This window comes from Triticum urartu, chromosome 4A (genome assembly GCF_056163025.1).
Source record: "Triticum urartu cultivar PI428250 chromosome 4A, HENAU_Tu73, whole genome shotgun sequence".
Taxonomy (NCBI): domain Eukaryota; kingdom Viridiplantae; phylum Streptophyta; class Magnoliopsida; order Poales; family Poaceae; genus Triticum; species Triticum urartu.
Genome location: NC_141876.1, coordinates 577,352,884 through 577,365,978, shown reverse-complemented (window position 1 = coordinate 577,365,978; position 13,095 = coordinate 577,352,884). Strand labels below are relative to the sequence as shown.

General features: G+C 46.0%; 1 pseudogene; it reads left to right on the top strand.

The window, feature by feature from the left end:
- The first annotated feature begins 7,468 nt into the window (after window positions 1-7,468).
- On the top strand, window positions 7,469-9,814 carry LOC147976780 (uncharacterized; annotated as a pseudogene).
- The last annotated feature ends 3,281 nt before the right edge of the window (window positions 9,815-13,095 follow it).

Here is a 13,095-nt window from a genome sequence, read left to right as displayed (position 1 = left end):
GGGGCGCGGCTGGAGATGCTCTTAGCCTTAACCATGTGCATACATACATAAAGTTAAGGACCAAGTTCTAAGAGCATCTACAACCACGGTTACCTAAATTGAGTTGCGAAACGCCCGCAGACGCAAGGACGGTGACCGATCATACCCCATATTGCAACTCCAACAATCATATTATGCATTTTTCGATTAGATTTCCATACAAAGTCATACAAAAGACAAGATGTACGTACTACCGACTATGAACTATACTACTCGTCCTCCTCATCGGAGATGTTGATGAAATTGGTGCGGGAGCTGCCGGCCTCATGGCCATTGGCGGCCGGGCCCACCTCTGGCTCCTCATCGGATTCTGTGTCGGTAAAGATCTCGTCGAGCTCTGAGGCCTCTTGGCGGATGAAGCGGCAGCCGGCCTCCAACTTTGCCTCCGATTGGATGGACTCGAGGATGGCTTGCTGCTCCGCCTGAGCCACCTCATACTCTGCCATTGCCTTGGGCATGCCGAAGCCTGCAGGCGCTGGAACTGCCTCCTCCGACTCCTCCGCTTCCTCCTCCGGCTCTGGCTCTTCATCCTCCCCCGATTGCGGCGAATCCGGAGGCAAGCCAGCTATGATCCGAGCCTTGCGCCTGGCCCGGATCTCCTCTACCAAGTGCGGCTGCCTCTCCAGTAAGCATTGCTCAAGTAGTGATCTCACACCTCGGCATGGCTAGCAACGGAAGGATTGGAAATGGTGGTAGCGGAGGGGAGAAAGGGGAAGAAATGGGGTTGGACTGCCGTTGTCCGGCTTAAATAGACGAACCTGGTTCCTCGGGCGGCACACTGTAGCGGCGCCACATGGCACCATGAATGCATCCTCACCGACGTACAGAGGAGGCACCTGTCTGACTTTGATTGATCGCGTGGGCCCTAGCGGCAAGTCCTACGGGCGGGTGCGTCTGGACGTCCCCATATCTGCCCCATATATGAGCCGGGTATGGGGTTGCTGCTCAGTTCGAATCGTTGGGCCGGATTTGACATGCCCGGTTGGGTGGCATTTTCGCGTTCGGGCATTGACCGGGCAGCCGGCTCGAGCGTTTGGGGGCAGATATAGGGTCTCCGGTTGTAGATGCTCTAAAAGAAACAAGTTGTGTCTATGACAAGTCAAGACAAATACTATTGATGGACTGCCAGCTTGTTCTTTTATGCATATATACATTATATAAACAAGATAACTAGCTACCTAGATGCAAATAATAATTAAATGTACCTCAACTTCATCGAACTACTTTAAGTGACTGATATAAGAAATTCCGTCAGCCAGCAAATGAGAATTCCGTGTGTTGCCGCTAGGGGTGGGCGTTCGGTATAAACCGAAACTTCGGTTTCTACCATTCGGTTTATATTTAAATTCGGTTTGCAAAACCAAAAACCAAAATTGGTAACTCAAAATAACTAACCGAAAATTTGGTTAACCGACAATTCGGTACGGTTTTTGGTTTACACCGATTAGACCATGCTTTGAAAGACTGTGCCAGGGCCATACTCTTATATAGCGAGAAATCTTTGCCGCACGTCATCGGCCAGGCGAGGTGGGACTAAATAAATATATGGTGTCTCTGATTATCTTCACATGCGGGCTAGCATGCATGCACGTGATCGGCCCATGGTCAAAGAAAGTCACGTCACAGTTTGCCTGTGGGCTAGTACCTTTTGCTAAAAAAAACATGGGCTAGTGGCTGGCTGCGTGGCAACGTTGAGGCCTTGCCCTATTAAAAAAATCAACTCTAGGCCTTCATCGAAGGGAAGTGTGGCAAGCTGCGCAGTGCGCAAAGGAAAGATGGAGAGCGCGCCGCTCCACTGTAGTCTTGCGTCTGCGTACTGTTTCTTTTGTCAGTTTGGGTAGTTTGCGTACTGTTTATGTGCCTCACATACGTTGTGTTCGGTTTTGTTATGGCTAACCGAACTACAAACCGAACAAACCGAACCTTGTTCGGTTAGTACAAGCAGAAACCGATTTTCTTATATATTATTGATAAAAACCAAAAATTCGGTTTTTTTGGTTTCGGCTTCGGTCCGGTGTTCGGTTTGTCGGTTTTTATGCCCACCCCTAGTTGCCGCTACATACTGCCCAGTGCCCATTGAGTGATTAAGGGGCGAGTTTTCTGCGACTGGCCATTGAGTGAGAGCGGGAGAGGGCAAGAACTTAGCCAAGAGTAGATGGATCTCTCAAGTGTGGTGGATTGGTGGGAGGAGTGGCAGCTGCCTGTTCTCGTTATCGGCAGTCAATGTGTTACCCAAAAAGGGTTTCATCCCTCGCTTTGTATTTTAAAGCAACCAACACCGATACAGAATCGCTGAGCGAACATCACAACAAGTTCAAAAGAAAAAAGAAGAAGAAGCAAATGGCAACAACGGCAGCTCGACAGAGCGCGGATGACTCGTCACCGCTACGTCCACCAGAGACAAACCACTACAACCCGAGGCTCCGGACCATCACGCACAAAACAGTACCTCCAAGAAGGAAAGCGACGCTGACGACGCAGCTGCCCGCACATGTCCTAGTGTTTCCCCGGCACGCAGAGGGAGGTGAGGGATGGATATCACGGACACCCTCCAGGAAGGAATGGTGGCACCCGCAGGTGTCACCGCATCGAGGCCGAAGACCGGCAAGGATTTCTCCTATACTCCAATCCCCACCGCCCAACGGACCGGAGCCGACCAGCCAGACCGCCGCCCACCACCATGCGCCATCGCGGTTGCGCCATCACCCATGCCGCCTCACTGCGAACACCACCACGAGGCCAAGAGGACCAAAGAGAAGCGTCCCACGGAGGGAGAAGCAGCACCGAAGCCGAACGGGAGGGAACCACCTCCACCGCCGTCGTGCGGGAGGCCAGAGCCTCTGGCACCGTCGCGGTAGCAGGGCATGCCAGGCCACCCCTGTCCCGGCCAAGCCCGAAACAGGCCCGCTAAGCCCCGCCGCCACGCTGCAGCAAGCCGGCGATGGCGCCGCCAGCACCCTGCCGCTCATCGCCTCTCCCCCTTCTCCCGGAAGCCACGAAGCAGACCCACCCCACCGTCGGCCCGCCTAGGCCCAGATGGGGCCCGAAGGGCCTAGATCTGGCCGAGCGGGCGCCGACAGACCGCGCCGCCACGTCGCCCCGCCGCCAACGGCTACGCCGCCGTCCAGAAGTCTGCCCCCGCTGGCGCCAGGAGCACCGCCACCGCCACCGCCTAGAAGCACCGCCCGGGGTCGCCCCGTCCCGCGCCGGCGGACACCTGAGAGGGGAAAAACCAGGGGGCCGCCGCCACCAGCGTCGCTTGGGCCAGGCCCGCAGCGGGCGCCGGCGACGGCGGTAGAGAGAGGGAGGGAGAGGCGCGCAGAGGAGAAGGCTGGGCGTGGCCGGCCGCCCGCGGGGGCGGCGCGGTCGCGGGAGAGGAGAAACCAGGAATCGCTTAAATTAGGACACCCTCCGCAGGCAATGTGTTCAGTGGCTCCTCTTCTTTTTTGCTCGCAAGCGTAAGAGTAAGACTGTGTCGTCTCTGCTCCCTTCCAACTTTTGATATGGTTAGCATATCTAGAAAATGATGCTGTGGTGATATATGCTCTCGCTGCTCTCTTCAATCGCCACAGGAAGGAGCAACGAGATTCACCTGACGAAAGCGTCCTAGAGGTGGTGTGGGCGCCTGTCCTCCTGATGCAACGTGGACGGACAGGACTGTACAACTGCTTACAATATGGAAGACAGCGAGCTGTGGAAGCGGCAAGTCCTCACGACCATCTATCAGATAACAGTATCAATCTACGTGTTTTGTAAATCATGGCAGGGCGGCGACAAGAAGTTGCTGCAGGCAGCGATCATGCTCTTCACCCTGGGGACATCAGATGCTTGGAGAATCCATATGCTCTCAGGAGTGCTAGCATTGACAGCCTAGTCAGCTCTTTTGACACTACGGCGCAGATGGATGGCAAGGAAAGCAGCCATCAGCTCAGTTTGCTTGAAGAATACGTGAAACAAGGGCTCTTTTTAATGCTGGCCGTTGTACGGATGCACAACTAGAAGATGGTGTTGAGGCCAACCATCTCTGTGATCAAGCACTAGGAGAAGGTGATGTCGAGGGCAACCCATCATTTGTAGCTAGAGGCGAGAGAGGTGAGTGACAAACAGAGAGGTGAGGGCGTGAGGCGAGAGAGATGTGCCCTAGACGAAAAAATAATTAGTTGAGTATATATTTATGTCGCAGTGAGTTGAAATGATTGTTGTTTTGCCGAGGGCACGTAAATGCATATTTTCACAATTGCTCCGCTGGATCATCTTGATGTTCCACTATTTTTCCTTATTTTTTTTGATAACGTTATTTTTTTAGTCATTTATTTTTTGGTTTTCCTAAATGTGTGATTTTTCTAAAATTGATGAACTCTTTTCCTAAATTGATGATTTTTTTAAAATCCCATGAACCTTTTCAAATTCAATGATTTTTTTTCATATTTGATAAACTTATTTTCAAATTTGATGATTTTTCAATTTTTTGAACTTTTTAAAATTCATGAACTTTTTTTAAAATTTGTGACCATTTTCGAATTCATGAACTTTAAGGATTTTTGCAAATTTTTCCCTTTTTAGTATTTTTTAAAAAGTCGAATATTGATCGATCAACTGGTCAGCCGCGACCAGTTAAAATGTGATCGAGCGACCAGAATAGAAACCGGTCAAATGAAATCGAGCGACTCATTGTTTTACACTTGTGACCAGTAAATTGCCGGTGGCACACCACCGTCACCAGAACTGAAAAGAATTATATCTTCTAACAAGGCATTCACCAAGCAAGCGGAAATCTAGGAACAGTTGGAACAGTTTTTCCTTGAGTCACAAATAAATTTTGCATGTCTACTCTTGTTAGTAGAATAGGAATTGTTGAGAAAGATTTTTCATCTGAATCATGCAAAAAGTTTCTTTTTGTTTAGTATAGTCATTTAAAGAATAGCGCAAACCCCTCAGATATAATCTGAGAATAGAAATATATTTTTAATAATTTATCGTTAAAAACTTAACAAGCCTTTACAAGTTCTTCGTTTAACATTGATGTACATACGATTATGTACTCATAGGAGTATGTACTTCCGCTCCTTATATACCCCATAGTTTTTTTTAAAGGAGGATGACCCATCTGAGCTATGCATGCAATCACTTTTAATTATTCACAAATACCTTACAAAGTAATACATTAGTAAGTCCAAGCCACAATCTCGACAACATCTGTCGTTACTCATATCCACTTGATAAAGGGGTGCCGAAAATCCGAGTCGAATACCAAACAAACTTCGCATCAAAGCCTAACATCTAAAGCCAGAGGCCCCAACCAAGCCACAATGTCGGGTCTGGGGCACACATCTGTTTGGCACACTCTCAGAGGCGCCTGCCGTCGTCTTCCACCTATCCATCTTTAGAACAGGAACTGACGCATCGACCTTACCAGGCCTGCCGTCAATGCTAGACAACCTCGTCCTCCTGTGCAAGTCCTTCAACCTGCATCGGACACCGAGACTCCACTGCTCCACGCCGCCGAGATCCACCGCCATCGATGCGGAGGATGAAACCCCGCTCCACCTCTGGGCCCTTCCAGCCAGCACCAACTCCAAAACGATGCCCCGGGATGAATTGGTTATACCTCTGTATTATTTTTAATACACTTCATTGAGAATCACAAAATACCCCAAAATGAGTTTCATGAAAAATTACATCTGAGACCACATATTTTTATTTATTTGCAAGTAAAATGCAATTTTTGTATGTAAAAAATGTATTGCATAAACTAAAGGCTTTGATGATTTTTTTGTGAAACTTGTATTGAGATATATTAGAATAATTAATAAGATATATTGACAATGATAAAGATGTAGTATAATATATTTGTTTAAAAGGTATATTCGAATGTGGGAGTACATATTCCTGTACAAAAAATTAGTGGCATATAATATACTCCCTTTGTCTGGTGAAAAATGTACATATAGAAAATTTAAGACAAATTATGAAATGGAGTAAAAAATACATTGCAAAAGTGCAAGCCACCATATCTCTCTCCCCTTTAATTACCCAACCTTCAATGAGCTAAGTGCATGCATGCAGAAATTAAGAAGATCATGTGTAGAATGTTATTGCTCTTGATTACCGTGTGATAAGAGAGAAACATTTTTTTCTACTTTAAAGTGCATTGGAAAGATAGACATGCACTCTTTTGTGGACAAATTTTAAGGCCAAATGCACACTCTTTACCGAACAGAGGGAATAACTATTTTATTAGTTAAATTGAAGGCATAAAAATCCATGACCGACTTATTAACCCGGACAAAGGGAGTACTTCTGTGTGATGAGGAGTAGCTACAAACGATTGTCCTACAATTAATTAATGCATGCATGTGCTATTTCCAAGCATCCAGTCTAGTATTCACACACAGAACAAAAAGAATGTCTGCAAAATGTCTTTCCATATGATTCTGATAGGAACTGCCCAATTGCACCTGCGGATGCTAGTTCCTCGAGTGGTTGTACCCAGGTGAGGACCATGGTACATGTCATATTCGACGTCAATTCGTCTTGATACGTAGCGCAATCGGTGAACGCAAAGGACTACGTATGTACAATCACCTTGTGGAATAGTATTCGGTTACTTCACCGTACTTACAACAGCTCAGTTGTGCAGTGTCGGTTCACAATGAAAAGGGAAAGTAGTGGCTGAACCCACCTTCGGTGCATCCACGCAAGAAAACATACCAAAACATTTCAAAAAAATCTGAAACTTTGTGAAAATGATCATCAACACATGTTAGAGAGGCTTGCCAAGTTTGGTGGTCAAATGACATCGGAGGAGCTCTATACAAAAAAGACAAAATTACACCGTGGGTGCACCAAGAGTGGGTGGGTGTAGAAAAACCACTCCGCAATGCAAAAAAAAGTATTAGTGGAGTATTCCCTTCGTATTAAATACTTGAAGTTTTAGGTTTATTCCAAGTCAAATACTTTTAAGTTTGGCCATATCTATAAAAAAAGTAAAATAACATCCTCAACATCAATCATATGTAGTATGAAAATATAAACTAGAACTTTAAGTATTTTGAAATGGAGAGGGTAGTACTACCGTAGTACTACCATTTTATCATGATTACAAGTTCCAAGCAGTTGTCAAACATGAATCCCCAGTGTGCATTCGTTCGTTGTTTATGTGCTGTGTGCCCAGCATTTCATGCTATTTCTATGAATTATATACATGGACCAATACCATGGGCATTGAAGATGCTCTTTTTTTAAATTAAAAGGCTCAACGGCCAGATGTGCCCGTGCCGTGATACCTACAGCACGACAACGAGTTACCATGGGCATTAAAGAGGCCCAGATGTGACGGTGATAACCGAGCACCACAACAAGTTTTGAGGGATGCACACAGCCATAACTGACCATTGAGTGAGAGCGGGAGCTAGCTAGCCAAGAGCAGATGAGTCTCTCAAGTGCTGTGGATTGGTGGGAGGAGTGGCAGCTACGAATTCTCGTTATCTGCAGCCAATGTGTTCAATGGCTCCTCTTCCTATCCGCTCGCAAGCGTAAGTGTATCGTCTCTGCTCCCTTCTGATTTCTGATATGGTTAGCATATCTAGGCAGCGATGCTGTGGCGATATATGCTCTTGCCGCCCTCTTCAATCGCCACAGAAAGGAGCAGCGAGATTCACATGGCAAAAGCATCCTAGAGGTGGTGTGGGCGCCTGTCCTCCTGATGCACCTGGGCGGACAGGACTACATAACCGCCTACAATATGGAAGACAATGAGCTGTGGAAGCGGCACGTCCTCACGGCTGTCTCTCAGATCACAGTATCAATCTACGTGTTTTGCAAATCATGGCAGGGCGGCGACAAGAAGTTGTTGCAGGCAGCGATCATGCTCTTCACCCTGGGGGGCATCAGATGCTTAGAGAAGCCATATGCTCTCAGGAGTGCTAGCATTAATAGCTTAGCCAACTCTTCTGACACTACGGCGGGGAAGCACGACAAGGAAAGCAGCCGCAAGATCACTTTGCTTGAAGAATACGTAAAACAAGCAAGGGCTCTTTTTGTTGCTGACCCTCATACCGAAGCACAAGCAGAAGATGGCACTGGGGCTGACCATCTCTCTGATGTACTAGGAGAAGGTGATGTGAAGGCCAACCATATCCCTGATCAAGCACAAGTAGAAGGTGATGTCGAGGCCAACCATGTCCCTGATCAAGCACGAGTAGAAGGCGATGTCGAGGCCAACCATCTCCCCGATCAAGCACAAATAGAAGGAGAAGGTGTTTCAGTGGATGAGGAAAGGAAAATAGAGGCTGATAGGCGTGCGGCTGACTGTCTTCATCGGAAACAAGGAGCAGAGCAGGTCAATAAGCTTTTTGTGGACCTTGCATCTCCGTACTGTGACCGGCTTAGTGTCACAGAAGCCTTCTTGAAGCTAGAAGAAGAAGAGGCATATGAGTGGTTGCAAGAAAGGCTATCTGGCACGTTCGATCTTCTCTACACCAAAGCAAAGATGGTACGTCCTGACCTAAAAGTAGCCCTCAGGAGCTTTCGCCGCTTCTTGTTCGTTCTTGCTGCATACTTCCGGTTAGCATGTACAGTCCTGCCCTTCGCAGCCATTGGTCTGTTCCACAAGAGTCACAGAGAAGCTTATAATGACAAGGATGTCAAGGTTACATACACATTGTTGTGTTGTACTGCTGTGATGGAGTTTTACTCATTTGAAAAGAATTTTGGGTCGAGATTGTCTGGAACAGTTTCCCAATGTAGTTTCATGGGATTCTTTGCCCTCAAGGAGAAGTACATCAGGCGTATGTTCATCCAACGCTGGCTCATGCCCAGGAACTCATCCTCTGGAATTACAATTTTGGTTTCTGGACATGTGAAAGATTGGTGGAAGCAACACATAAGAAATGCTGCCGATTACATGAGGTTCAACAATAACAGGGGCCAATGGGCAATTCAGCAAGCAGAATGCGGCGAACTCCTGGAGTGGAGCATCAAGAAACCGTTTGACGAGAGTGTCCTTCTCTGGCACATTGCAACGGACTTGTGCTTTTATAAAGTGGGTGCATCACCTAATCATGCATTCGACACCACTCAGTATGATGAAGAAATCTCTAGCAATGCTGAAAGTACAAAATCTGTGCATCGCATAAGTGCAACGGGATGCAGAGAAATATCCAACTACATGATGTACCTACTGTCTGCAAAACCAGAGATGCTAATGGCCGGCACAAGGCGGAATCTGTTCATAGCCACCTACAACAAACTCAAGGAAATCCTCAAGGACCAAGAGCAACCACTGGTGGAGCAACCGATGGGACTGGGAAAGTTCTTGTACCGCTGCATTAATTTGGAAGAAGAAAAGGAGCAACAACTTCAGGAGGAAAAATCAGTTGCCGAGAGAATATTCGCCAAGATGGAGAAGCCACCAGTTCAAGAAGGTCTCATCCACGATGCCTGCATTCTGGTTGAAGGGCTGTTGAAGTTAGACGAGGAGAAGATGTGGAAGGTGATCGAAGGCGTGTGGGTGGAGATGCTGTGCTACTCTGCCAGCAGGTCCCGTGGGTACCTGCACGCCAAGAGCTTGGGCAATGGTGGGGAGTTGCTCACCTTCGTGTGGCTCCTGTGGTCGCACATGGGGATGGAAACCATAGCAGAGAGGATGCAGATGCCGGACGTGGAGCTTGCAAGCGCAGGAGGAAATGCTGGCGCTGCCCATCTGGGTGGTCTACTCGTCAACGCCGGCAGTTCCCTGGTGGACGCCATCAGAGAAGACGGTGGCGTTGTTTGATGCAGTTGCTCTTGTATGGAGGGAGATCATTCCTGCTCTTCCTGGTGTATTTTTACTTACACTCTACTTGTTGTTGCTTATTTTGTATCGTCTTTAGAATCGATCATACCATGTATGCGTGTCTGTTGTTGTCCTTCCATTGCTCCTCTAATCATTTGCACGGTACTTTTCTGTAATATTTTGAAATATTTGGACTGAATAAGCCATGTCTGTTGTTTATTGTAATTGTATCTACAATGTGCGTGTAATTTCATTGTTCATTGGAATGGTAATATTTTATCACCCATGTTTACTCTTATGTTAATTTTCGGAGGATTTCCATGGACGACAGAGATCATTGGCCGGTGCCAAGCAGGAAGCAAACATGCTTGCTCCCTCTTTGCTTCTGTCCTACACCCATAGTCACCATTGCATCTCTCCATCATTTAACTTTTGATGTTCCATAATCCTGATGGCCTGTGTCGTTCCGTACCTGTGTAGTTTGTTCAGTACTCTTCCTTTTTTAGATGGTCCGCTGTGAATTGCTTTGTTCCTGTAAGAGCATATGCAGTCATATTGTTTGAGTCATGAAGGGTTCAATTTTTTTTACAAAGCAAAATCATCTCGTGTACAGAATATGCACTGTACGCTACATCATAGAAACCTGCAAATTCTAATGTAAAAACAGGAACTCTATTTGTCCGGCCGTACTTTTGAAACATTTGTAAGTTTAGTAATGATATTTGCCCTGTTCAAAAATTCGTTCGATTAACCAGTTAACTTGGCGATTAATCCCTACTCGTAGGGTCATCGAGTAGCCGATAAACTGATAAATCGTCCGATTAATTGATTAAATGGCCGATTAACTTGCCGATTAGCCTATTAATCCCCTACTCGCTAGCCAACCGAGCAGCTACCAGTTTACGATTTCCTCAACAATGGATATTTGTGTCTAATGGCTTTGTTTGGGTGAGTCTTGAAACAGATCTGGTGTCTAATAGCTAGGGGTGTGAAGAAAATGGAGAATCATTTTCAAAAATGCAATGCTGGTGGTGGAGGAAAAATTCTGCTACAACATATTTTACCGTGTTCCACTCTCCGTTGATTCTGGATTGGAGTTTGGAGATGACACAGCTGGAAAAAATAACGCTGGAGGCCTGTCTGCTCCCGTGCAGCCTGCTCTCCTTGGGAGCAGGTCTTGCAGGTATGGTGATGACCTGCTCACACCTGAAGATCTGAGAAAACCTCAACAAAAAAAACCTGAAGATTTGAGAAGACTGCTCCACTCCGGGCCTCCCAGGCTTTGATACACCACCGCGCAAGTTCAAGCTTCATCGCTGGAGACCAACCCAGTTTCCACATTGGATCCTCTCTTCTGGTCACCCAAAGCGGTGGTCGGCGGAGGTCTGGACATGAGGAAAGAGAGAGAGAGAGACGATAACCTGAAGCCCTGTGTTGGTTCTTCGTGTCATCTGGGATCCATAGATGTACCCCTTGTCATTTGTTTCTGCTTTACATGTAGTTGAGTTAGTTCCCGTTGGACTTACACCTGCCTGCTCTTTGTTGGCTATGAACCATGTTAAACCTGATCATAGGTTTCATTTTGTTTTTGCTAATTGGAACCCGGGGAGCGTGATCTCCTTGTTGCTCTAAGGAAAAAAGAAATTGTCATTTTTGTAGTGCATTTTTACAGTTTCACATGCTGTAATTTACATCGCATCTTTGAAATTTTTCATGCTTTTTAAAACTTTGAAACAAGACAAAGCGTACACATTCTTAAAAGAAAAAAAGGCGCTGATTTTGCGTGATGGAAATATGCAATGCACATTGTTTTTTTAAAGCAGAGGCATGACGTGTTTTTTGAAGATATGATGACAAGGTATTTGTTTTTTTAGCAGGCCAAACACATTTCCTACCTCTAAGAGGGAGGCGATGAGGCCCACCAAGTGGGGCGCTCCTATACGGCGCTTCAGGCGCCTGCATGGGAAAGTCGTGCTCACGCAGCCGCTAACTTGGGCAGGCCCAAGGCGGGTGCTCACTCGTTTGCACGTTTTTTTTTGCAAGGTCGCTCGCTCGCACGTTGCTTTTCGTTGTTGGTTCACTAGTCACTAGTCGCGGTTTGACCGATCAACTGATGACTTTTGAAAGAATAGAAAATAAAAAAAATCTGAAGTTAAGAAAATAAACCTTGAATTAAAAAATGTTCATGGATTTGAAAAAAATCCATCAGATTTTAGTGAAGTTCATTGATTTTGAATAAAAAGTTCATCAAATTGTAAAAACGTTTATCAATTTCCAAAAATATTAATCAAAAAAGAGAAAGCTCATCAATTTTGGAAAAAGTTCATCAGATTTGAAAAATGTTTATCAAATTTTAGAAAAAGTTCATTGATTTTCAAAAACAACCATAAAATTTTAAAAAGGCCAACCAATTTCCAAAAAAATCATCACATAATGAAAAAATGTGGATTTTGATTTTTTTTGTCAAATTTTAAAAAAAATCATCGAATTTAAAAAACAATTCATCAAAAAATGAAAAACATTAATCAATTTGAAAAGGGAAGAAGAGAAAAAAGAAAAAAGACAGAAAATGGCAAAAAAGGAAATGGTAGAAGGAAAGACGTAAGAAGAAAGGATAGAAAAAGGTGTAACTTAGCATAGCGGCCTAGGTGGCATGGTGGTTAGTGCAGTGTCCCTCGATGTAGGATGTCGCTGGTTCGGTTCTCCCTTGAGCTGCATTTTTTGTGTTATAAAAAGCATATAACAAAAGGGGAGATGAGCCGGCCATTAATAGTGAAGGATGGGAGGGGGGGTGCGCCCATTTGCAGGAATGCCTGTAATAGATGCTTAGGAGGGGGTTGTGCGCCCGTTTGCCGGAATGTCTGTAACAGGGACTTAAAGCGCTGAATAGAAAATACCCACCAAGTGCCCAAGTGCCTTCAAAACATCCTTCCCTTCTGTCTCTCCCCCCTTTACCTGTTGCCGCTGCCTCTACCTCCATTACAGGATGCAAGCTAAAGGAGCTACCATGGTCGCTGAGCGAAGGCACTTCTCAGCTAACACAATGCCGGTGCACGATACGGGTGGTGCCGATTGGCCCGGTTTGATATGCTGATGCGGAGCCACCAGTTGGCGTCACTAAAGAAGTCGTGGAAGGAGATCTACAACCATGTCTATGACCAGAAGAAGATCAACATACGCATGGACGCCAAGTTAACCATCCTCTGATCACATAGCATTTACACTTTTGTTATGCATGTGATACCCTAGCTGCTATAACAGATTGTACTGACTGCCAAAAA